Raw genomic sequence first — 27844 nt, forward strand, 5'->3', positions numbered from 1 at the left:
ACATCCCGATTCACATGCTAACACATTCACTCACATCTATATCATTCATTTACATCCTGATTCACATGACATCACATCTCATCTATTCATTCTTATTTATCTGATGCACATCACATCACATCCATTCACATCCCTTATCATTCATTCACATCCCGATTCACATGCTAACACATTCATTCACATCCTATATCATTCATTTACATCCTCATTCACATGACATCACATCTCATCTATTCATTCACATTTATTTGATTCACATCACATCACATCCATTCACATCCCTTATCATTCATTCACATCCTGATTCACATGCTAACACATTCATTCACATCCTATATCATTCATTTACATCCTGATTCACATGCTAACACATTCATGCAAATCCTATATCATTCATTTACATCTTGATTCACATAACATCACATCTCATCTATTCATTCACATTTATCTGATTCACATTTTTTTATAGAATGTAAGAGAATTCTTATTTTTGATATAAAGATTCTTTACGCATCTATTTATGCATAAGAACAACTTCAGTGGGAAATAACACTTTTATAAAAATCCGTTTATGCATCTATTTATGCATAAATTAAATTTTAAGGAGAATAACACTTTCAAAATAAAAATAAATCTTTTATGCATAAAATCAAAATTGATGAGAATAACTCTTTTGAAATATAAATAAATTTCTTTATGCATCTTTCTATGCATAAAATCAAAATTGATGAGAACAACTTTTTTGAAAGAAAAATAAATTTCTCTATGTATCTTTCTATGCATAAAATCAAAATTGATGAGAGTAACTCTTTTGAAATAAAAATTAATTTCTTTATGTATCTTTCTATACATAAAATCAAAATTGATGAGAATAACTCTTTTGAAATAAAAAGAAATTCTTTTATGCATCTTTTTATGCATAAAATCAAAATTTGATGAAAGTAATGCTTTTATAATATTTTTTTTAATGCATCTATTTATGCATAAATTTAATTTTAATGAAAGTAACACTTTTATAATAAGAAAAATCTTTTATGTGTCTATTTATGCATAAAAATCAATTTTGATAAAGGTAACACTTTTATGATCAAAATATTCCCAATATGCATCTTTCTCTGCATAGAAATTAATTCTAATAAAAAGAACACTTTTAATAAAAATATTTTTAATATGCATTTTTCTATGCATAGAATAAAAATAAAACTTTTAGAATACACAAGCGGTGGGGATTACTCTTTTTGAATAAGGAAAAGATAGAACTTACTTCACCAAATTTAAGAAAATTTTGCCATAACCTCCTTTATATGGCTGACCATTTTTCAAATTTTTCACTCTAAAATTTACTAGAAATTATCCAAGATGATTTAAATCATTCTAATCTAATCAATTTCCACTTTATTAAGAGTAAAAAATATGAAAAGTTTAATTCCATCAATTTGATTACACATCTAGGATAAAAAAAGGCAAAATTCAATATTGAAGAGAAGGCGGAAAGCCTTTCCAACAAGGAATAACATCCATTTTTATTTTAAAGAAAGCAAAAATGAGAAAACCATAAAATAGAATAAAAAAAAGTAGAATTTCTAACTTACTAGGAGTTTTGTGAGCTTTCCTTTAACTTGATGGTTTGAGGGATCTACTCTTGTTTGCAACAAGAGTGGCCACCAATTCTTTTGAAGAGGAAATGGTCAAAAACAAATGAATTCACTATTTTTTGCTCTGGGAAGGAGTAGAGTAACAGTGTATAAAACACTATTAACCATTTACAAAGGGGGAGGCTTCCTTTATAGGAAAAAGTGAGCCTCTAACCAAGCAAATTGGTTCTAGAATTTTCCAGACCAGTTTGGTCAATTTTTGACCATTTTTAGGTCAATTTACCTTACTTTTTGGATCTAGTTGAAGCAGGAGAGAGGAGAGATGAAAATATCTCATTATTTGTGAGTTTAAAACTCAACCACACATGTGAAATAGGTGCCTCCTTCATGAGGAGAATTCCCCACATTGAGGTGTCAAAATGCATCATTTCTTCTAAATATCTCTTCTCTTTATAACTAATAACCTTGTCCTTAGTAGTCAACTCTTCATCTTATGTGAGCATTTACTCATTTTTGGGGGATTTTCTTTTATTCTTCCATTTATCTCCTTCCTACATTTGGATTAATCTAATTGGTCCATAGGAACCTTTATTCAAAAATTTCAGAAAATCTGGACCCTTTGGCTAAGGTCCTTTTTACCTGATTTCACTTTATTCCAATTGCACATTGGAAATTTCTTTTTGAATATCTTTTTCAAGGGAAACCATTTTAGACACTAGGAGGATTTTTATATCCAAAAATATCTCAATTTTGAATTACCTCCCTCTAGACATTTTCTCTCTCTAGGCCAAAACAGGATAAAACAAGATCTTTCTTTTATTTCAGAGAGGGGAATAATTATAAGATCAGAAGGGGAGGTTCTTACATCTGCACACCTCAAAATCTAGAGGGAGGAATCTTACATCCTACCCCACTTAAAAAACGCGAGATGTCCTCATCTCGCAAAATTAGAGGAGAACTCTTTTTCTTAAGATCCAACTAATTCTGGGGTTCCTTATAGTCTGGTGAATCCAAATCAACTCATGAGTTCTCAACCAGAATTTAAAATCATGTCAACCACATTCGAATTCATCGTGTGGACAGTATTAATGCTTATAATTTCAACTCTTAGATTTACTTGTATAGAGTGCCAGTAAAGCGCTGCAGTTATACGCTCGCTACATAGAGGTAGTCACGGACCTTGGAACTATAAGGTAAATACCATCATGTCTAGGCCTCAAGCAAGTGAGGGATTCCATACAATTGCGGTACTTCCATCTGAAGACCCAATTACCAATTTACAAATTTTAGTTTGAATATCAAATTGTGCGAATTTTATCACACAATTACAACCTTTTACTTCTTCTTCATAAATTTTTGACATTTTTGGCTTCTTGGTTGATCCTCATTAGCCAATTCGCTCTTATACCAGTTGTGAGGTCCTTATCCCCACCGCGCAACGAATTCAATGGTGCTAGTAGCAGAAGTAACACTTCTTGTGCGGGGGGCAGGTCCCGGTCCCACACTCGGGGCCTCGCCCACCACCGATATCTGGAAAAGAGACTAATCCATCGGTTCTTCCAAAAACGAACCCGAAAAAACTTCCCTTGCCCGAAAAGCACGGGTGATTCCTCCAGGATAACTTTTCTCTAACGTAGTCAAAAGCCTTAACTAACTGAACTGATCTGACCAAACTCGTAAGTCCCATAGTCAGATCAGGGAAAGAATTGTACTTGGATCATAGAGACCAACGCTATTTTCCTCATTGAGAGGCAGAGCTGTATATTCTTTTCCATAGAACAATTTTTGTCCGGGATTTACTTCATCTATCGAACCAGAATAGAATTAAGTCTCAATTTAGGGATCCATCAGTCTAGCCTAACCCCATCCAGTCCTATGGGTTAGCCAACCACCCAACCACTGTAGTGATGGGATCTAATTAGGAATTTGGTTAGGTTGTCCCGTGTATCAGGGAAAAGAGTTCCCAGGCCCTCTAGCCGAATATTCATGCAAACTTAAAACTAGTCACACCACTTACACACCCAATATGAAATGGCCTTTTTCACAGATTCAAGAGTCTTTGAAACAATCATTTAATGAAATCATAGTGTCACTGATCATAATCCTCTAATTATCAATTTGAATCCTTATTTCCAAACATTCCTTCATCGGTGTACCTATGGCATCATTTGGCAACCAGAACGCTCACCCCCAATCCACTCAGGGGCCTTTTCGATAGTTCCTAGCTCATAGTAATCGGTAAGTATTCACCTTATGAAAAAAAGGAGTCTCCGTTGAAGATCAGCAAGATCAACCAACAGATCCATATAAAAGAGCCATGGACTCATTCGTTGAGTGCCAGCAAGGTCAATCAACCGGATCTATGCCCGAATTCAGAAAACAACTCTTTCTCCTTGTTCCAATATCTTCCCCGACGTACGTGTGGGTATCTTTGGTGACCGAGAGCCCGAGCACCATATGGTCAGCACCCTCTAGGATCCTTCGCAGGTCACCTAGTGCTTCACTCATAGGCTGCTTCCTTGGTCCCTCATCCACATCAATCCACATCATCGATACATTCATCCACATCAATCTACATTATCCACACATCAATCCACATCATCCATACATCCATTCATGTCAATCCACATTACCCACACATCAATCCACATCATCCATACATCCATCCACATCAATCCACATTATCCACACATCAACCCACATCAATCCACATTCATTTTATAAGTATTCCCATTCTCATCTAATCACATCTTTTTCTATCTCATCACTTATTTCCTCATTTATCCTCATCAGATCTAATCACATCTTTTTCTTTCTTATCACTTATTTCCTCATTTATCCTCATCATATCTCATCCACTTGCATCTATCCATACATCTCATCACTTCACATTAACATCTATCCAGTTTACATCGCATCTTATCACATCCATTTCACATCACATCTCATTCATTCACAACTCTCGATTCGCATGATAACACATTCATTCATGTCCCTTATCGTTCATTCGCATCCAGATTCACATCACATCACATCCATTCACATCCTTAATCATTCATTCACTTCCCGATTCACATGCTATCACATTCATTCACATCCCGATTCACATGCTAACACATTCATTCACATCCGATATCATTCATTCACATCCCGATTCACATGCTAAAACATTCATTCACATCCTATACCATTCATTTACATCCTGATTTACATGACATCACATCCATTCACATCCCTTATCATTCATTCACATCGCCATTCACATGCTATCACATTCATTCACATCCTATATCATTCATTCACATCCCGATTCACATGCTAACACATTCATTCACATCCTATATCATTCATTTACATCCGGATTCACATGACATCACATCTCATCACATTTATCTCATACACATCTATCTGATACACATCACATCACATCCATTCATTCACATTTATCAGATACACATCACATCACAGCCAGTCACATACCTTATCATTCATTCACATGCCAATTCACAGCCTATATCATTCATTTACATCCTAATTCACATGACATCACATCTCATCTATTCATTCATATTTATCTGATTCACATCACATCACATTCATTCACATCCCTTATCATTCATTCACATCCCGATTCACATGCTAACACATTCACTCACATCTATATCATTCATTTACATCCCGATTCACATGGCATCACATCTCATCTATTCATTCTTATTTATCTGATTCACATCACATCACATCCATTCACATCCCTTATCATTCATTCACATTCCGATTCACATGCTAACACATTCATTCACATCCTATATCATTCATTTACATCCTCATTCACATGACATCACATCTCATCTATTCATTCACATTTATTTGATTCACATCACATCACATCCATTCACATCCCTTATCATTCATTCACATCCCGATTCACATGCTAACACATTCATTCACATCCTATATCATTCATTTACATCCTGATTCACATGCTAACACATTCATTCACATCCTATATCATTCATTTACATCCTGATTCACATGACATCACATCTCATCTATTCATTCACATTTATCTGATTCATATTGATTTATAGAATGTAAGAGAATTCTTGTTTTTGATATAAAGATTCTTTATGCATTTTTTAATGCATAAGAACAACTTCAGTGGGAAATAACACTTTAAAAATCTGTTTATGCATCTATTTATGCATAAATTAATTTTATGGAGAATAACACTTCCAAAATAAAAATAAATCTTGTATGCATAAAATCAAAATTGATGAGAATAACTCTTTTGAAATATAAATAAATCTCTTTATGCATCTTTCTATGCATAAAATCAAAATTGATGCGAATAACTTTTTTGAAATAAAAATAAATTTCTTTATGCATCTTTCTATACATAAAATCAAAATTGATGAGAGTAACTCTTTTGAAATAAAAATAAATTTCTTTATGCATCTTTCTATGCATAAAATCAAAATTGATGAGAATAACTCTTTTGAAATAAAAATAAATTCCTTTATGCATCTTTCTATACATAAAATCAAAATTTGATGAAAGTAATGCTTTTATAATAATTTTTTTAATGCATCTATTTATGCATAAATTTAATTTTAATGAAAGTAACACTTTTATAATAAGAAAAATCTTTTATGCGTCTATTTATGCATAAAAATCAATTTTGATGAAGGTAACACTTTTATGATCAAAATATTTCCAATATGCATCGTTCTCTGCATAGAAATTAATTCTAATGAAAAGAACACTTTTAATAAAAAATATTTTTAATATGCATTTTTCTATGCATAGAATAAAAATAACACTTTTAGAATACACAAGCGGTGGGGATTACTCTTTTTGATGAATAAGGAAAAGATAGAACTTACTTCACCAAATTTAAGAAAATTTTGCCATAACCTCCTTTGTATAGCTGACCATTTTTAAAATTTTTCACTCTAAAATTTACTAGAAATTATCCAAGATGATTTAAATCATTCTAATCTAATCAATTTTCACTTTATTAAGAGTAAAAAATATGAAAAGTTTAATTCCATCAATTTGATTACACATCTAGGATAAAAAAAGGCAAAATTCAATAATGAAGAGAAGGTGGAAAGCCTTTCCAACAAAAAATAACATCCATTTTTATTTTAAAGAAAGCAAAAATCAAAAAACCATAAAATAGAATAAGAAAAAGTATAATTTCTAACTTACTAGGAGTTTTGTGAGCTTTCCTTTGGCTTGATGGTTTGAGAGATCTACTCTTGTTTGCAACAAGAGTGGCCACCAATTCTTTTGAAGAGGAAATGGTCAAAAACAAATGAATTCACTATTTTTGACTCTAGGAAGGAGTAGAGTAACAGTGTATAAAACACTATTAACCATTTACAAAGGGGGAGGCTTCCTTTATAGGAAAAAGTGAGCCTCTAACCAAGCAAATCGGTTCTAGAATTTTCCAGATCAGTTTGGTCAATTTTTGACCATTTTTAGGTCAGTTTAGCTTACTTTTTGGATCTAGTTAAAGCAAGAGAGATGAAAATATCTCATTATTTGTGAGTTTAAAACTCAACCACACATGTGAAATAGGCGCCTCCTTCATGAGGAGAATTCCCCACACTGAGGTGTCAAAATGCATCATTTCTTCTAAATATCTCTTCTCTTTATAACTAATAACCTTGTCCTTAGTCAACTCTTCATCTTATGTGAGCATTTACTCATTTTTGGGGGATTTTCTTTTATTCTTCCATTTATCTCCTTCCTACATTTGGATTAATCTAATTGGTCCATAGGAACCTTTATTCAAAAATTTTAGAAAATCAAGACCCTTAGGCTAAGGTCCTTTTTACCTGATTTCACTTTATTCCAATTGCACATTGGAAATTTCTCTTTGAATATCTATTTCAAGGGAAACCATTTTAGACACTAGGAGGAGTTTTATATCCAAAAATATCTCAATTTTGAATTACCTCCCTCTAGATATTTTCTCTCTCTAGGCCAAAACAGGATAAAACAAGATCTTTCTTTTATTTCAGAGAGGGGAATAATTATAAGATCAGAAGGGGAGGTTCTTACATCTGCACACCTCAAAATCTAGAGGGAGGAATCTTACATCCTACCCAACTTAAAAAACGCGAGATATCCTCATCTCGCAAAATTAGAGGAGAACTCTTTTCCTTAAGATCCAACTGATTCTGGGGCTCCTTATAGTCTGGTGAATCCAAATCAACTCATGAGTTCTCAACCAGAATTTAAAATCATGTCAACCACATTCAAATTCATCGTGTGGATAGTATTAATGCTTATAGTTTCAAGTCTTAGATTTACTCGTATATAGTGCCAGTAAAGTGCTGCAGTTATACGCTCGCTACATACAGGTAGTCATGGACCTTGGAACTATAAGGTAAATACCATCATGTCTAGGCCTCAAGCAAGTCAGGGATTCCATACAATTGCGGTACTTCCATCTGAAGACCCAATTACCAATTTACAACTTTTAGTTTGAATATCAAATTGTATGAATTTTATCACACAATTACAACCTTTTACTGCTTCTTCATAAATTTTTGACATTTTTGGCTTCTTGGTTGATCCTCATTAGCCAATTCGCTCTAATACCAGCTGTGAGGTCCTTATCCCCACCGCGCAACGAATTCAATGGTGCTAGTAGCGGAAGTAGCACTTCTTGTGCGGGGGGCAGGGTCCCACACTTGGGGCCTCGCCGACTACGGATATCCAGAAAAGAGACTAATCCATCGGTTCTTCCAAAAACGAATCCGAAGAGACTTCCCTTGCCCGAAAAGCACGGGCGATTCCTCCAGGATAACTTTTCTCTAATGTAGTCCAAAGCCTTAGCTAACTGAACTGATTTGACCAAACCCGTAAGTCCCATAGTCAGCTTAGGAAAAGAATTGTACTTGGATCATAGAGACCAACGATATTTTTCTCATTGAGAGGCACAGCTGTTGATTCTTTTCCATAGAACAATTTTTGTCCGGGATTTACTTCATTTATCGAACTAGAACAGAATTGAGTCTCAATTTAGGGATCCATCAGTCCAGCCTAACCACATCCAGTCCTATGGGTTAGCCAACCAGCGAACCACTATAGTGATGGGATCCAATTAGGAATTTGGTTAGGTTGTCCCATGTATCAGGGAAAAGAGTTCCCAGGCCCTGTAGCCGGATATTCATGCAAACTTAAAACTAGTCACACCACTTACACACCCAATATAAAATGGCCTTTTTCACAGATTCAAGTCTTTGAAACAATCATTTAATGAAACCATAGTGTCACTGATCATAATCCTCTAATTATCAATTTGAATCCTTATTTCCAAACATTCCTTCATCGGTGTACCTATGGCATCATTTGGTAACCAGAACGCTCACCCCCTATCCACTCAGGGGCCTTTTCGATAGTTCCTAGCTCATAGTAACCGGCAAGTATTCACTTTAACAAAAAAAGGAGTCTCCATTGAAGATCAGCAAGATCAACCATCCAACAGATCCATATAAAAGAGCCATGGTCATCCGTTTTGAGGACCAGCAAGGTCAATCAACTAGATCCATGCCTGAATTCAGAAAACAACTCTTTCTCCTTGTTCCAATATCTTCCCCGATGTACGTGTGGGTATCTTTGGTGACCGAGAGCCCGAGCACCATATGGTCAGCACCCTCTAGGATCCTTCGCAGGTCACCTAGTGCTTCACTCATAGGCTGCTTCCTTGGTCCCTCATCCACTGTACCGAAAGGTCACCATTTAAATCAAACCGAGGCTGGTCAAAACCTCGGCCGCGACCTTGCTACAAGAGACGTCTTCCGTTGACTCTCGGTCAGTAGTTGCAACTTTAACAAATAGGTCTCCCATGACCTCATTCATAAGACGGTCAAAATGCTTCCCCAACATTCTTGACATAAACAGTCATTTAAAAACAGATTTCACATACAATTACAGTTCCAACAATATTTCCATCTTTTCTCATCACTCCACATCCTTTCTCATTAGTCCCCATCTTTTCTCATCTTCCCACAATTTTTTTTCTTCATCGATCCCTATCACATCACATCATTCCCACATCAAATCACATCCAATTGCATCATCCACACATTAATCCACATCATCCATACATCCATACATCCATACATCCATCCACATCATCCACATCAATCCACATCATCGATACATCCATCCACATCAATCCACATTATCCACACATCAATCCACATCATCCATACATCCATTCATGTCAATCCACATTACCCACACATCAATCCACATCATCCATACATCCATTCACATCAATCCACATTATCCACACATCAACCCACATCAATCCACATTCATTTCATAAGTATACCCATTCTCATCTAATCACATCTTTTTCTATCTCATCACTTATTTCCTCATTTATCCTCATCAGATCTAATCACATCTTTTTCTATCTCATCACTTATTTCCTCATTTATCCTCATCAGATCGCATCCACTTGCATCTACCCATACATCTCAACACTTCACATACATTAATATCTATCTAGTTTACATCGCATCTTATCACATCCATTTCACATCACATCTCATTCATTCACAACTCCCGATTCGTATGCTAACATATTCATTCACGTCCCTTATCGTTCATTCACATCCCGATTCACATCACATCACATCCATTCACATCCCTTATCATTCATTCACATCCCAATTCACATGCTATCACATTCATTCACATCCTGATTCACATGCTAACACATTCATTCACATCCTATATCATTCATTCACATCCCGATTCACATGCTAAAACATTCATTCACATCCTATACCATTCATTTACATCCTGACTCACATGAAATCACATCTATTCACATCCCTTATTATTTATTCACATCGCCATTCACATGCTATCACATTCATTCACATCCTATATCATTTATTCACATCCCGATTCACATGCTAACACATTCATTCACATCCTATATCATTCATTTACATCCTGATTCACATGACATCACATCTCATCTATTCATTCACATTTATCTGACTCACATCACATCACATCCATTCACATACCTTATCATTCATTCACATCCCGATTCATAGCCTATATCATTCATTTACATCATGATTCACATGACATCACATCTTATCTATTCATTCACATTTATCTGATTCACATCACATCACATCCCTTATCATTCATTCAGATCCCGATTCACATGCTAACACATTCACTCACATCCTATATCATTCATTTACATCCTGATTCACATGACATCATATCTCATCTATTCATTCTTATTTATCTGATTCACATGACCTCACATCCATTCACATCTCTTATCATTCATTCACATCTCGATTCACATGCTAACACATTCATTAACATCCTATATCATTCATTAACATCCTCATTCACATGATATCACATCTCATCTATTCATTCACATTTATTTGATTCACATCACATCACATCCATTCACATTCCTTATCATTCATTCACATCCCGATTCACATGCTGACACATTCATTCACATTCTATATCATTCATTTACACCCTTATCATTCATTCACATCCCTTATCATTCATTTACACCCTGATTCACATGCTAACACATTCATTCACATCCTATATCATTTATTTACATCCTGATTTACATGCTAACACATTCATTCACATCCTATATCATTCATTTACATCCTGATTCACATGACATCACATCTCATCTATTCATTCACATTTATCTGATTCATATTTATTTATAGAATGTAAGAGAATTCTTATTTTTGATATAAAGATTCTTTATGCATCTATTTATGCATAAGAACAACTTCAGTGGGAAATAACACTTAAAAAATCCGTTTATGCATCTATTTATGCATAAATGTAATTTTAAGGAGAATAACACTTTCGAAATAAAAATAAATCTTATATGCATCTTTCTATGCATAAAATCAAAATTGATGAGAAAAACTCTTTTGAAATAAAAAGAAATTTCTTTATGCATCTTTCTATGCATAAAATCAAAATTGATGAGAATAACTTTTTTGAAATAAAAATAAATTTCTTTATGCATCTTTCTATGCATAAAATCAAAATTGATGAGAGTAACTCTTTTGAAATAAAAATAAATATCTTTATGCATCTTTCTATGCATAAAATCAAAATTGATGAGAATAACTCTTTTATAAATTCCTTTATGCATCTTTCTATGCATAAAATCAAAATTTGATGAAAGTAACGCTTTTATAATAATTTTTTTAATGCATCTATTTATGCATAAATTTAATTTTAATGAAAGTAACACTTTTATAATAAGAAAAATCTTTTATGCGTCTATTTATGCATAAAAATCAATTTTGATTAAGGTAACACTTTTATGATCAAAATATTCCCAATATGCATCTTTCTCTGCATAGAAATGAATTCTAATGAAAAGAACACTTTTAATAAAAATATTTTTAATATGCATTTTTCTATGCATAGAATAAAAATAACACTTGTAGAATACACAAGCGGTGGGGATTACTCTTTTTGAATAAGGAAAAGATAGAACTTACTTCACCAAATTTAAGAAAATTTTGCCATAACCTCCTTTGTATGGCTGACCATTTTTTAAATTTTTCACTCTAAAATTTACTAGAAATTATCCAAGATGATTTAAATCATTCTAATCTAATCAATTTTCACTTTATTAAGAGTAAACAATATGAAAAGTTTAATTCCATCAATTTGATTACACATCTAGGATAAAAAAAGGTAAAATTTAATAATGAAGAGAAGGCGGAAAGCCTTTCCAAAGGAATAACATCCATTTTTATTTTAAAGAAAGCAAAAATCAGAAAACCATAAAATAGAATAAGAAAAAGTAGAATTTCTAACTTACTAGGAGTTTTGTGAGCTTTCCTTTGGCTTGATGGTTTGAGGGATCTACTCTTGTTTGCAATAAGAGTGGCCACCAATTCTTTTGAAGAGGAAATGGTCAAAAACAAATGAATTCACTATTTTTGGCTCTAGGAAGGAGTAGAGTAACAGTGTATAAAACACTATTAACCATTTACAAAGGGAGAGGCTTCCTTTATAGGAAAAAGTGAGCCTCTAACCAAGCAAATTGGTTCTAGAATTTTCCAGATCAGTTTGGTCAATTTTTGACCATTTTTAGGTCAGTTTAGCTTACTTTTTGGATCTAGTTGAAGCAGGAGAGAGGAGAGATGAAAATATCTCATTATTTGTGAGTTTAAAACTCAACCACACATGTGAAATAGGTGCCTCCTTCATGAGGAGAATTCCCCACATTGAGGTGTCAAAATGCATCATTTCTTCTAAATATCTCTTCTCTTTATAACTAATAACCTTGTCCTTAGTCAACTATTTATCTTATTTGAGCATTTACTCATTTTTGGGGGATTTTCTTTTATTCTTCCATTTATCTCCTTCCTACATTTGGATTAATCTAATTGGTCCATAGGAACCTTGTCCTTAGTCAACTCTTCATCTTATGTGAGCATTTACTCATTTTTGGGGGATTTTCTTTTATTCTTCCATTTATCTCCTTCCTACATTTGGATTAATCTAATTGGTCCATAGGAACCTTCATTTAAAAATTTCAGAGAATCTGGACCCTTAGGCTAAGGTCCTTTTTACCTAATTTCACTTTATTCCAATTGCACATTGGAAATTTCTCTTTGAATATCTGTTTCAAGGGAAACCATTTTAGACACTAGGAGGATTTTTATATCCAAAAATATCTCAATTTTGAATTACCTCCCTCTAGACATTTTCTCTCTCTAGGCCAAAACAGGATAAAACAGGATCTTTCTTTTATTTCAGAGAGGGGAATATATATAAGATCAGAAGGGGAGGTTCTTACACCTACACACCTCAAAAGCTAGAGGGAGGAATCTTATATCCTACCCCACTTAAAAAACGCGAGATGTCCTCATCTCGCAAAATTAGAGGAGAACTCTTTTCCTTAAGATCCAACTATTTCTAGGGTTCTTTATAGTCTGGTGAATCCAAATTAACTCATGAGTTCTCAACCAAAATTTAAAATCATGTCAACCACATTCGAATTCATTGTGTGGATACTATTAATGCTTATAATTTCAAGTCTTAGATTTACTCGTATATAGTGCTAGTAAAGCGCTGCAGTTATACCCTCGCTATATACAGGTAGTCATGGACCTTGGAACTATAAGGTAAATACCATCATGTCTAGGCCTCAAGCAAGTCAGGGATTCCATACAATTGCGGTACTTCCATCTGAAGACCCAATTACCAATTTACAAATTTTAGTTTGAATATCAAATTGTATGAATTTTATCACACAATTACAACCTTTTACTGCTTCTTCATAAATTTTTGACATTTTTGGCTTCTTGGTTGATCCTCATTAGCCAATTCGCTCTGATACTAGCTGTGAGGTCCCTATCCCCACTGCGCAACAAATTCAATGGTGCAAGCAGTGGAAGTAGCATGTCTTGTGTGGGAGGCAGGGTTCCACACTCGGGGCCTCGCCCACCCACGGATATCCGGACAAGAGACTAATCCATCGGTTCTTCCAAAAACGAACCCGAGAAAACTTTCCTTGCTCGAAAAGCACCGGCGATTCCTCCAGGATAACTTTTCTCTAACGTAGTCAAATGCCTTAACTAACTGAACTGATCTGACCAAACTCGTAAGTCCCATAGTCAGATCAGGGAAAGAATTGTACTTGGATCATAGAGACCAACGCTATTTTCCTCATTGAGAGGCAGAGCTGTTGATTCTTTTCCATAGAATAATTTTTGTCCGGGATTTACTTCATCTATCGAACCAGAACAGAATTGAGTCTCAATTTAGGGATCCATCAGTCCAGCCTAACCCCATCTAGTCCTATGAGTTAGCCAACCACCCAACCACTGTAGTGATGGGATCCAATTAGGAATTTGGTTAGGTTGTCCCCTGTACCAGGGAAAAGAGTTCTGAGGCCCTCTAGCCGGATATTCATGCAAACTTAAAACTAGTCACACCACTTACACACCCAATATGAAATGGCCTTTTTCACAGATTCAAGAGTCTTTGAAACAATCATTTAATGAAACCATAGTGTCACTGATCATAATCCTCTAATTATCAATTTGAATCCTTATTTCCAAACATTCCTTCATCGGTGTACCTATGGCATCATTTGGCAACGAGAACGCTCACCCCCTATCCACTCAAGGGCCGTTTGGATAGTTCTTGCTCATAGTAACCGACAAGTATTCACTTTAACAAAAAATGGAGTCTCTGTTGAAGATGAGCAAGATCAACCAACAGATCCATATAAAAGAGCCATGGACTCATCCGTTGAGGACCAGCAAGGTCAATCAACCAGATCCATGTCTGAATTCACAAAACAACTCTTTCTCCTTGTTCCAATATCTCCCGCGACATACGTGTGGGTATCTTTGGTGACCAAGAGCCCGAGCACCGTATGGTGAGCACCCTCTAGGATCCTTTGCAGGTCACCTAGCGCTTCACTCATAGGCTCCTTCCTTGGTCCCTCATCCACTGTACCAAAAGCTCACCATTTAAATCAAACCGAGGCTGGTCAAGACCTGAGCCGCGACCTTGCTACGGGAGACGTCTTCCGTTGACTCTCGGTCAGTAGTTGCAACTTTAAGAGATAGGTCTCCATGACCTCATTCATAAGACGGTCAAAATTCTTCCCCAACATTCTTGACATAAAACAGTCATTTAAAAACAAATTTCACATACAATTACAGTTCCAATAATATTTCCATCTTTTCTCATCACTCCACATCCTTTCTCATTAGTCCCCATCTTTTCTCATCTTCCCACAATTTTTTTTCTTCATCGATCCCTATCACATCACATCATTCCTACATCAAATCGCATCCAATCGCATCATCCACACATTAATCCACATCATCCGTACATCCATACATCCATCCACATCATCCATACATCCATTCACGTCAATCCACATTATCCACACATCAACCCACATCATCCATACATCCATCCACATCATCCACATCAATCCACATCATCGATACATCCATCCACATCAATCCACATTATCCACACATCAAGCCACATCATCCATACATCCATTCATGTCAATCCACATTACCCACACATCAATCCACATCATCCATACATCCATTCACATCAATCTACATTAGCCACACATCCATTCACATCAATCTACATTATCCACACATCAACCCACATCAATCCACATTCATTTTATAAGTATTCCCATTCTCATCTAATCACATCTTTTTCTATCTCATCACTTATTTCCTCATTTATCCTCATCAGATCTAATCACATCTTTTGCTATCTCATCACTTATTTCCTCATTTATCCTCATCAGATCTCATCCACTTGCATCTACCCATACATCTCATCACTTCACATACATGAACATCTATCCAGTTTACATCGCATCTTATCACATCGCATCTTATTCATTCACAACTCCCAATTCGCATGCTAACACATTCATTCATGTCCCTTATCCTTCATTCACATCTCGATTCACATCACATCACATCCATTCACATCCCTTATCATTCATTCACATTTCGATTCACATGCTAGCACATTCACATCCCTTATTATTCATTCACATCCCGATTCACATGCTATCACATTTATTCACATCCCGATTCACATGCTAACACATTCATTCACATCCTATATCATTCATTCACATCCCGATTCACATGCTAAAACATTCATTCACATCCTATACCATTCATTTACATCCTGATTCACATGACATCACATCCTATACCATTCATTTACATCCTGATTCACATGACATCACATCCATGCACATCTCTTATCATTCATTCACATCGCCATTCACATGCTATCACATTCATTCACATCCTATATCATTCATTCACATGCTAACACATTCATTCACATCCTATATCATTCATTTACATCCTGATTCGCATGATATCACATCTCATCTATTCATTCACATTTATCGGATTCACATCACATCACATCCATTCACATACCTTATCATTCATTCACATTCCGATTCACAGCCTATATCATTCATTTACATCATGATTCACATGACATCACATCTCATCTATTCATTCACATTTATCTGATTCACATCACATCACATCCATTCACATCCCTTATCATTCATTCACATCCCGATTCACATGCTAACACATTCACTCACATCCTATATCATTCATTTACATCCTGATTCACATGACATCACATCTCATCTATTCATTCTTATTTATCTGATTCGCATCACATCACATCCATTCACATCCCTTATCATTCATTCACATCCCGATTCACATGCTAACACATTCACTCACATCCTATATCATTCGTTTACATCCTGATTCACATGACATCACATCTCATCTATTCATTCACATTTATCTGATTCACATCACATCACATCCATTCACATCCCTTATCATTCATTCACATCCCGATTCACATTTTAACACATTCATTCACATGCTATATCATTCATTCACATCCTATATCATTCATTTACATCCTATATCATTCATTTACATCCTCATTCACATGACATCACATCTCATCTATTCATTCACATTTATTTGATTCATATCACATCACATCCATTCACATCCCTTATCATTCATTCACATCCCGATTCACATGCTAACACATTCATTCACATCCTATATCATTCATTTACACCCTGATTCACATGCTAACACATTCATTCACATCCTATATCATTCATTTACATCCTGATTCACATGCTAACACATTCATTCATATCCTATATCATTCATTTATATCTTGATTCACATGACATCACATCTCATCTATTCATTCACATTTATCTGATTCATATTTATTTATAGAATGTAAGAGAATTCTTATTTTTGATATAAAGATTCTTTTCGCATCTATTTATGCATAAGAACAACTTCAGTGGGAAATAACACTTTTATAAAAATCCGTTTATGCATCTATTTATGCATAAATTCAATTTTAAGGAGAATAACACTTTCGAAATAAAAATAAATCTTTTATGCATCTTTCTATGCAGAAAATCAAAATTGATGAGAATAACTCTTTTGAAATAAAAATAAATTTCTTTATGCATCTTTCTATGCATAAAATCAAAATTGATGAGAATAACTTTTTTGAAACAAAAATAAATTTGTTTATGCATCTTTCTATGCATAAAATCAAAATTGATGAGAATAACTTTTTTGAAACAAAAATAAATTTGTTTATGCATCTTTCTATGCATAAAATCAAAATTGATGAGAGTAACTCTTTTGAAATAAAAATAAATTTCTTTATGCATCTTTCTATGCATAAAATCGAAATTGATGAGAATAATTCTTTTGAAATAAAAATAAATTCCTGTATGCATCTTTCTATGCATAAAAGAAAAATTTGATGAAAGTAACGCTTTTATAATAATTTTTAATGCATCTATTTATGGATAAATTTAATTTTAATGAAAGTAACACTTTTGTAATAAGAAAAATCTTTTATGCGTCTATTTATGCATAAAAATCAATTTTGATTAAGGTAACACTTTTATGATCAAAATATTCCCAATATGCATCTTTCTCTACATAGAAATTAATTCTAATGAAAAGAACACTTTTAATAAAAATATTTTTAATATGCATTTTTCTATGCATAGAATAAAAATAACACTTTTAGAATACACAAGCAGTGGGGATTACTCTTTTTGAATAAGGAAAAGATAGAACTTACTTCACCAAATTTAAAAGTTTTTTTGCCATAACCTCCTTTGTATGGCTGACCATTTTTCAAATTTTTCACTCTAAAATTTACTAGAAATTATCCAAGATGATTTAAATCATTCTAATCTAATCAATTTCCATTTTATTAAGAGTAAACAATATGAAAAGTTTAATTCCATCAATTTGATTACACATCTAGGATAAAAAAGGTAAAATTTAATAATGAAGAGAAGGCGGAAAGCCTTTCCAACAAGGAATAACATCCATTTTTATTTTAAAGAAAGCAAAAATCAAAAAACCATAAAATAGAATAAGAAAAAGTAGAATTTCTAACTTACTAGGAGTTTTGTGAGCTTTCCTTTGGCTTGATGGTTTGAGGGATCTACTCTTGTTTGCAACAAGAATGGCCACCAATTCTTTTGAAGAGGAAATGGTCAAAAACAAATGAATTCACTATTTTTGGCTTTGGGAAGGAGTAGAGTAACAGTGTATAAAACACTATTAACCATTTACAAAGGGAGAGGCTTCCTTTATAGGAAAAAGTGAGCCTCTAACCAAGCAAATCAGTTCTAGAATTTTCCAGATCAGTTTGGTCAATTTTTGACCATTTTTAGGTCAGTTTAGCTTACTTTTTGGATCTAGTTGAAGCAGGAGAGAGGAGAGATGAAAATATCTCATTATTTGTGAGTTTAAAACTCAACCACACATGTGAAATAGGTGCCTCCTTCATGAGGAGAATTCCCCACACTGAGGTGTCAAAATGCATCATTTCTTCTAAATATCTCTTCTCTTTATAACTAATAACCTTGTCCTTAGTCAACTCTTCATCTTATGTGAGCATTTACTCATTTTTGGGGGATTTTCTTTTATTCTTCCATTTATCTCCTTCCTACATTTGGATTAATCTAATTGGTCCATAGGAACCTTTATTCAAAAATTTCAGAAAATCAAGACCCTTAGGCTAAGGTCCTTTTTACCTGATTTCACTTTATTCCAATTGCACATTGGAAATTTCTCTTTGAATATCTGTTTCAAGGGAAACCATTTTAGACACTAGGAGGATTTTTATATCCAAAAATATCTCAATTTTGAATTACCTCCCTCTAAACATTTTCTCTCTCTAGGCCAAAACAGGATAAAATAGGATCTTTCTTTTATTTCAGAGAGGGGAATAATTATAAGATCAGAAGGGGAGGTTCTTACACATGCACACCTCAAAAGCTAGAGGGAGGAATCTTACATCCTACCCCACTTAAAAAACGCGAGATGTCCTCATCTCACAAAATTAGAGGAGAACACTCTTTTCCTTAAGATCCAATTGATTCTGGGGTTCCTTATACTCTGGTGAATCCAAATCAACTCATGAGTTCTCAACCAGAATTTAAAATCATGTCAACCACATTCGAATTCATCGTGTGGATAGTATTAATGGTTATAATTTTAAGTCTTAGATTTACTCATATATAGTGCTAGTAAAGTGCTGCAGTTATACGCTCGCTACATACAGGTAGTCACAGACCTGGGAACTATAAGGTAAATACCATCATGTCTAGGCCTCAAGCAAGTTAGGGATTCCATACAATTGCGGTACTTCCATCTGAAGACCCAATTACCAATTTACAAATTTTAGTTTGAATATCAAATTGTGTGAATTTTATCACACAATTACAACCTTTTACTGCTTCTTCATAAATTTTTGACATTTTTGGCTTCTTGGTTGATCCTCATTAGCCAATTCGCTCTGATACCAGTTGTGAGGTCCTTATCCCCACCGCGCAACGAATTCAATGGTGCTAGTAGCGGAAGTAGCACTTCTTGTGCGGGGGGCAGGGTCCCACACTCGGGGCCTCGCCCACCAACGGATATCCGGAAAAGAGACTAATCCATCGGTTCTTCCAAAAACGAACCCGAAAAAACTTCCCTTGCCCAAAAAGCACGGGCGATTCCTCCAGGATAACTTTTCTCTAACGTAGTCAAAAGCCTTAACTAACTGAACTGATCTAACCAAACTCGTAAGTCCCATAGTCAGATCAGGGAAAGAATTATATTTGGATCATAGAGACCAACGCTATTTTCCTCATTGAGAGGCAGAGCTGTTGATTCTTTTCCATAGAACAATTTTTGTCTGGGATTTGCTTCATCTATCGAACCAGAACAGAATTGAGTCTCAATTTAGGGATCCATCAGTCCAGCCTAACCCCATCCAATCATATGGGTTAGCCAACCACCCAACCACTGTAGTGATGGGATCTAATTAGGAATTTGGTTAGGTTATCCCCTGTACTAGGGAAAAGAGTTCCCAGGCCCTCTAGCCGGATATTCATGCAAAATTAAAACTAGTCACACCACTTACACACCCAATATGAAATGGCCTTTTTCACAGATTCAAGAGTCTTTGAAACAATCATTTAATGAAACCATAGTGTCACTAATCATAATCCTCTAATTATCAATTTGAATCCTTATTTCCAAACATTCCTTGATCGGTGTACCTATGGCATCATTTGGCAACCAGAACGCTCACCCCCTGTCCACTCAGGGGTCTTTTCGATAGTTCTTAGCTCATAGTAACCGGCAAGTATTCACTTTGACAAAAAATGGAGTCTCCGTTGAAGATCAGCAAGATCAACCAACAGATCCATATAAAAGAGCCATGGACTCATCCGTTGAGGACCAGCAAGGTCAATCAACCGGATCCATGCCCGAATTCAGAAAACAACTCTTTCTCCTTGTTCCAATATCTTCCCCGACGTACGTGTGGGTATCTTTGGTGACCGAGAGCCCGAGCACCGTATGGTCAGCACCCTCTAGGATCCTTTGGAGATCACCTAGCGCTTCACTCATAGGCTGCTTCCTTGGTCCCTCATCCACTGTACCGAAAGGTCGCTATTTAAATCAAACCGAGGCTGGTCAAGACCTCGGCCGCGACCTTGCTACGGGAGACGTCTTCCGTTGACTCTCGGTCAGTAGTTGCAACTTTAACAAATAGGTCTCCATGACCTCATTTCATAAGACGGTCAAAATGCTTTCCCAACATTCTTGACATAAAATAGTCATTTAAAAATAGATTTCACATACAATTACAGATCCAACAATATTTCCATCTTTTCTCATCACTCCACATCCTTTCTCATTAGTCCCCATCTTTTCTCATCTTCCCATAATTTTTTTCTTCATCGATCCCTATCACATCACATCATTCCCACATCAAATCACATCCAATCGCATTATCCACACATTAATCCACATCATCCGTACATCCATGCATCCATTGTTTGGGACATCATAGCATAGCGGAGGATACACTCCAACCCACACACTTTGTCAATCCGTGAATGCAACCCGGTTAGCGCATAGAGGCTATTCCGAATGGGAGAAGATTAGTTAACCACACACTAATGACTTCTAATCCTACTCAATCCTTCTTCAACAATCAAGCAATCAATCGTTGATTCCTTCTCAATCTAACATAATCATTGCATCAAGATTAGGCTACACTTAAGCACAAAAATGCAACTTATGCAAAGAATCTAACATGCAAGAGCTATCACACAAGCCTCAACTACACATCATTTCATGCACAAGCTTCATCACATGCACTCTACAATTCACAAATCAGATTTTAGCATCAAAACATCATTACGAAATCTAGATTAGCAAGTGTGTAGACCGCAACCTCAAATCATTGAATACGTAGAGAATAGAGAGTACAAGATTGAAGCAAGAATGGAGATGGAGAGCCTTGGGAGAGCACATGAGAAGGAGCTATGGAGCAAGCTCTCTCTATGAGCCTCTCAACCCAATGACCAAAAGTCCCCCTTAGCTCTCAAATGAGCCACTTTTTATACAAAAACTCTAAAACTCCCAAAAGTTCCCATGTGGGATTATTGTCAAGCCCACTCCCACATTCATCTACAACTTGGAACTCTTTACAAGAGCCCTAAGTGTCTTTTTTGTTGCATCCTTGCACACGCAACACTCCCCCCTTCCTATTTTGCACACGTCCTCGAGCGCGGTAGGAGCAAGAGCTGCAAAAAACAATGGATACAAGTAAAGCCTTTTATTGAAAAAAAGAAAAGAAAAGAAGAAAAGAAAAAACAACAATGACAATTTCACGTGTGAGCATACAAGTGAAAGGCTGATTAGAGTTTTAAAAAGAGTACTAAAATAGGTGAGTAAAGACTAGTCAAAGTGAGACTCAGTGGTAGATAGTGCTATGCAAAGACAAGTGTGCTTGCACACCACAGGTTATGACCACAGTCTCAATGTCCTACAAGTATTTTAGTTATTCCTAAGTGGCAAACCTACTCCTAAATATGAGCAATGGTGATTGGACCTTTTTTTTTTTGATGTGTGTGTAGAGGGTGATAAAGATTAAGGTTCCATCCCAATGAGACCCAAGCAATGGCCAAGAGACCTCCGCCAAGAGAATCTAAAAGCCGCTAAGTATCTCAAGGGCGACAGACTCTTTTTCTTTCTTTTATGACATAAGGAGTACCCCATGAAGATGAGGGCATCGGTCTCGAGGGCCCATAATGTACCCCAGAGTCCTACCAACATCTATCAAGGCGATAGATTCCTTGAAGGTCTTTTTCTGAAGCTTTTAGATGTCAGTGTTCCCCCCATGGAAACCAAGGCATCGGCCCCAAGGTGCTAAGACAACCCCAGGTCCTACCAAGCATTCCTCATGGCTGTAGACACGTCATGTCTCAATTCACTTTGTATATATTTTTTTAGGGTATATTTTCATAAATTTTTTATTAATCCTTGCACCTAGCTCATACCTAAGAGGTAGCTACCACTAGGGATAACTAATATACCTTGAAAGCATAAGAACTTGGCATACTCCATTGGTATATATCCTACACTGTCTTTAAATAGAAATATCTTCTACTAAGTTCTCTAAGAATCTAGAATTCACTCACCATATTTTAACCACTAATCAAAAACTTAAACCAGCCAACATTGTGTGAACATGCAAACCATATATCCAAAAGATAAAAGCACATAAAAGCACATAAAAGCACATAAAGAACAAAAGATTATAATTTGAATACACCTGTTGTAGTGCCCGTTGATGTTGTTCGTTTGCATTGATGCATTGCTGATTTTGTGCAGATTGCTCCTCGGTCTTTATAGGCGTAGCATGTCTCCCCCCTTCCTAATTTTGTGTGCACAGTAGGTGGACTGTTGGGGCGTGTTAGATGCTCTTGTTTAGCTGAGATCTCTGCAAAATTTTTATTAACAAAGAAGAAAAGAAAAAAAAAAGAATAAAATTTATTATTGGTGCCAATCACCGAATATAGCCTAGGGGAAAAACCCAATGGGAGAAAAGTGCCCTGGCTTGTCGATCTTATTGTGGAGTCACTGAGCTTACCCTTGCGCTGGTGGTGGATCCGTGTCCTCGTCTGCTGGAAAGATGGTATCGATTTCTTCAGGATGCAGGGACAACCCTTCACAAAAATCGGCCTCTGGAGAAGGTGGTAGAGGAAGGAGTGCTTCCTCACTAAAATATGGCATTGGTTCTATGGGAAGGTTAAGCAGACAATTTCGATTTTGGAACTGCGCAATATAGGTACTCATATTGATCCAATATTGACATGTTGAGGCTTGGGGAAGGAGGGCTTGCAAGATAAGTGGTTGCAAGTCATTTAAGCTTGTATCCCTCCATTGTTGTGCTTGAACCTCCTCAGGTAATCTACGTTGATTTGGTCCTCTCTCTGGTATTCTCACATTAAGAAGATTATGGCGTTGGGGTGTAATTCCCACAATTTGTTTCATTAAGCCCGTGCCATATCATCTAAAGTAAGAGCGGCATATCCAACAAATATGTGAAGCTTCTCCTAATACAAGTCGTGCACACTCTTGACAATGTGGAAATGGGTGATGCTGTTGATAGAATAACATGACAAAGTGATGCCCACAACAATTTTCACCTAAGGGAGCATAGAAGTACCTAGAATGTGTTTGAAACGGAGGAGCACTATAACCCCCGCGATGATCAGGTCGAGTACTATCAGGATCAATGCATGGTGGACATGTATCTCGCCAAATATCCATCAGGAGTTATCTGGACGTAGAACAATGAAATTTAGAACACACATATCCATCATTACAATTCCAATAAAAAACAAGATTATCTCAAAAAGAATACAATCCTCTAAAGGCATAAGGAACCACATTATGCAAACACTGATCTACCAAAGAGCTTCAATTGTAGTGTTAATGCCTTATCTTTGGTTTTGGGTATGTCCTTCTTAAGAGGTGGATATTTTAGCAATTGTCGAGGAATTTGAGCAAGATAAGAGGATTTAGACATTGAAGTGCTAGAATCTATGCTCAAATGAGACTCATTTGGACTTGTCTTAGGTACACAAGTTGATGGTTGAATTGTGTAACAAGGAGAAATTGGGACAACCGGTGTTTCAATACATGTTTTAGGAAGATCAACACAAGTAGATTTGTAAGTGCTATCACAGCCACCTATCCTATCTTGAAGAGTTTGTGTTGATTTCTTTTGCATCCACTGATATGGAAAATCAAGGGTGGCTTTTGGAATCTTTTTGAAACACTCTTTTACCCCTAGCAAACCATGGCATTTTGGAAGCCAAATTGCTGTTGCACCCTCATAATAGCCTTGTGCTTTAAGAACATGTTTTGGGACCCATCGAGTAACAATCTGAGGTTTAGGCTTGGAAATGATGTGCTTTTTAGGAGGCTTAGCAACTGGGCTAGATGGTACAAGTTTGTACGCATCTTTGGGTAGCCAAATTGATAATTCCTTCTTGCCTGGCCTTCTTTGAGCAGTGACTGAAGTAGTTGGAACATGCTAACCATGGCCCTCACTTGAGTACTCAATTATCCACATCATTTGTGTTGGAGCTTCAAGAGCAGATTTTGAAAGTGGGTTGTGTAGGGTAGAAACACCACTCTTTTGACATGATAAAGCTCGTGGAGTAGCAGATCCCAAGATGCAATCCAAATCAATTTGCAACTTGTATTGTCTATTCTTCCAATCTAATGAGCAATTGGTAGCATTTAACCACGATCGACCGAGAACAGCCTCTACTACTGCCTTGGACTTACGTGCCACATAAAAGGACACTGACATCTGGTGATCCTGAATGGACATCATAATGACACATTTTCCCTCTATAGGGTTATCTTCACCTGAGAAGCTTCGTAAGTCAACAGGAATTTGCACAAGTGTTGGTTGTCCCAAGGCTTTCCATGTGTCAAACGAGAGAACATTATAATCTGCACCAGAGTCAATTAAGGCAGAGACAAAGTAGGTAGTCTCATGAAGATGAAGGCACACTTGAATATTGAATGGATCGACATATGGTTCATCAGTAGCCAACTGTAAGGCCATCATAGAAGCTTTGCGACGCTCCTTGGCTTTTGCAACTCTAGCTTTAGCCTCCTCTTGAGCCTGACGTTTAAGAAGGTCAAGTGCTTCTTTCCGTGATTGTGCAGCATGCATCTGTTGAAGCATGGCTTCAGTTAATGGTTCATTGTATTTCTTGAGACGACTTCCATTAATGAAGTTAGGAATTTGCTCACCTTCTAGTGTCTCTAAATGCACTGCACCACTTAAGAGCACAAGGTCCCCTTTTTTGAATCGGCCAGTTGTTACATTTCTATCATACCATTGCTTCTGTCTCCTCTTCTTGGCATACATCCCCATTACCGCCAATAAGCAGGTCTCATCAAGCTTTTCCAATTCATCAATGTGTTGTGAAAGCTCATGACCAGTCCGATCCAATTGTTTAGCTACTCGTAGAGTAGGTACAAGAAATTCAATGGGAAGAATTGCGTCTAATCCAAAAGCAAGCTCAAATGGGGTTGTGCCCACAGATGTTTTATAGGCTGTCCTATATGCCCAAAGAACTGAGTGCAACTTTTGCTCCCAATCAGTCCTATGTCCCTCAACAATCTTTGTGAGTGCTGTGCAGAGAATCTTGTTAGTACTCTCAGCTTGTCCATTGGTCTGGGGGTGATAGGGTGCAGAATGCTTGTGAATTACCATAAATTCTTGAAGCAAAAAACTCTATGACCTCATTTACAAAGTGCACACCTTGATCACTAACGATTTCAATGGGTAATCCATAGCGTGTAAACACGTACTCATATAGAAACTTGGCTGTGGTTCTGGCATCATTTTTTACTGTAGCCTTTGCCTCCACCCATTTGGTCAAATAGTCCGTTGTTGCGACTATAATATATTCCGCATGCGTGTGACGAGCTGGAGGTTTAATGGGACCGACAAAATAAATACCCCATTTTGCAAAAGCACGTGTGCTTAACATAGGTCGCAATGGCATATTGTCCTTTGTGATGGGAGGTTTGGTCCTTTGACAATCGTCATAACGTTTTACTTATTCTTTGGCATCCATTTGTAAGGTTGGCCACCAAAGCCCAGACCACCTAATCAACTTAGCTGTGGTATTGCCTGAAAAGTGTCCACCCCCAACACCTGCATGTGCATGAGTTAAGATTTTCAAATAGTCAGCTTCACATACACATATGCGTAAGTTGCCATCCTTGCCCCTCTTGTAGAGTTGGCCCTCTATCAGCATATAATTTGCCGCTTCAACTTTAATAGCACGCTTTCGATGTTTAGGAATTTTTTGATCCGTATGACCATGCTGAAGATAGTACACAATATACTTACTCCAACTTGGTGTAGTTGAAATTTGGAATAATGTGACATTATGAATTGGCTGTTGAATTTGACATGAAGCACAGTTACAAACAAATGTTTCAGCATCTGCATGCATGGTAGGCCACCATTGCCTATCCTGAGATATACGTCACACACAAGTAGTAGCTGATGCATGGATTCCATCGATACTTGCATGTGCCCATTCCAAGATCTCCTCATATCGGTCGGGGTTAGGTATAAGCCGCAACACTCCATCATTACCCTGACGATATAATCTCCCTGAGATTAACTTGAATGGTCGCCATAGGTCCACATTAGGACCCGCTAGTTGTATCTGCCCACTTGTCAAAATTTCTAAAATGGATTCAGACCATCTAGGAGTTGTCTCTACAAGGAAAAGTGTTGAATCTAACATATCATCATCCACACCCACAGGAGCTTCGCCAGAGGTGATTCGAGACAAATGATCTGCCCTAAGATGAGTTGTTCCTTTTCGAACTGCCACTTCAAAATCAAACTCAAGAAGGATGATAAACCACCTCACAATCCTTCCAGTTGCACAAGGCTTATTCACCAAATATAGCAATGCTTGATGGTCCACAAAAAATATGAATTTGTTTGCCAAAAGGTAATGTCAAAACTTTTTCACCGCATATATCATAGACAAACCTTCTCTTTCTGTTGTGGTATAATTCTTCTCAGCATTGTTCAACTGTCGACTAGCATATGAGATTGGGAAATCCTTATTATGTTCTCCCGATTGAGCCAAAATACATCCAATTGCAAAGTTTGAAGCATCAATATGGACATGAAAGATTTGGTTCCAATCTGGTGCCCGTAAGATGGGTGCA

This window comes from Cibotium barometz, chromosome 12, assembly GCF_041138505.1.
Source record: "Cibotium barometz isolate CiBa-2024 chromosome 12, ASM4113850v1, whole genome shotgun sequence".
In the NCBI taxonomy this organism is placed as follows: Eukaryota; Viridiplantae; Streptophyta; class Polypodiopsida; order Cyatheales; family Cibotiaceae; genus Cibotium; species Cibotium barometz.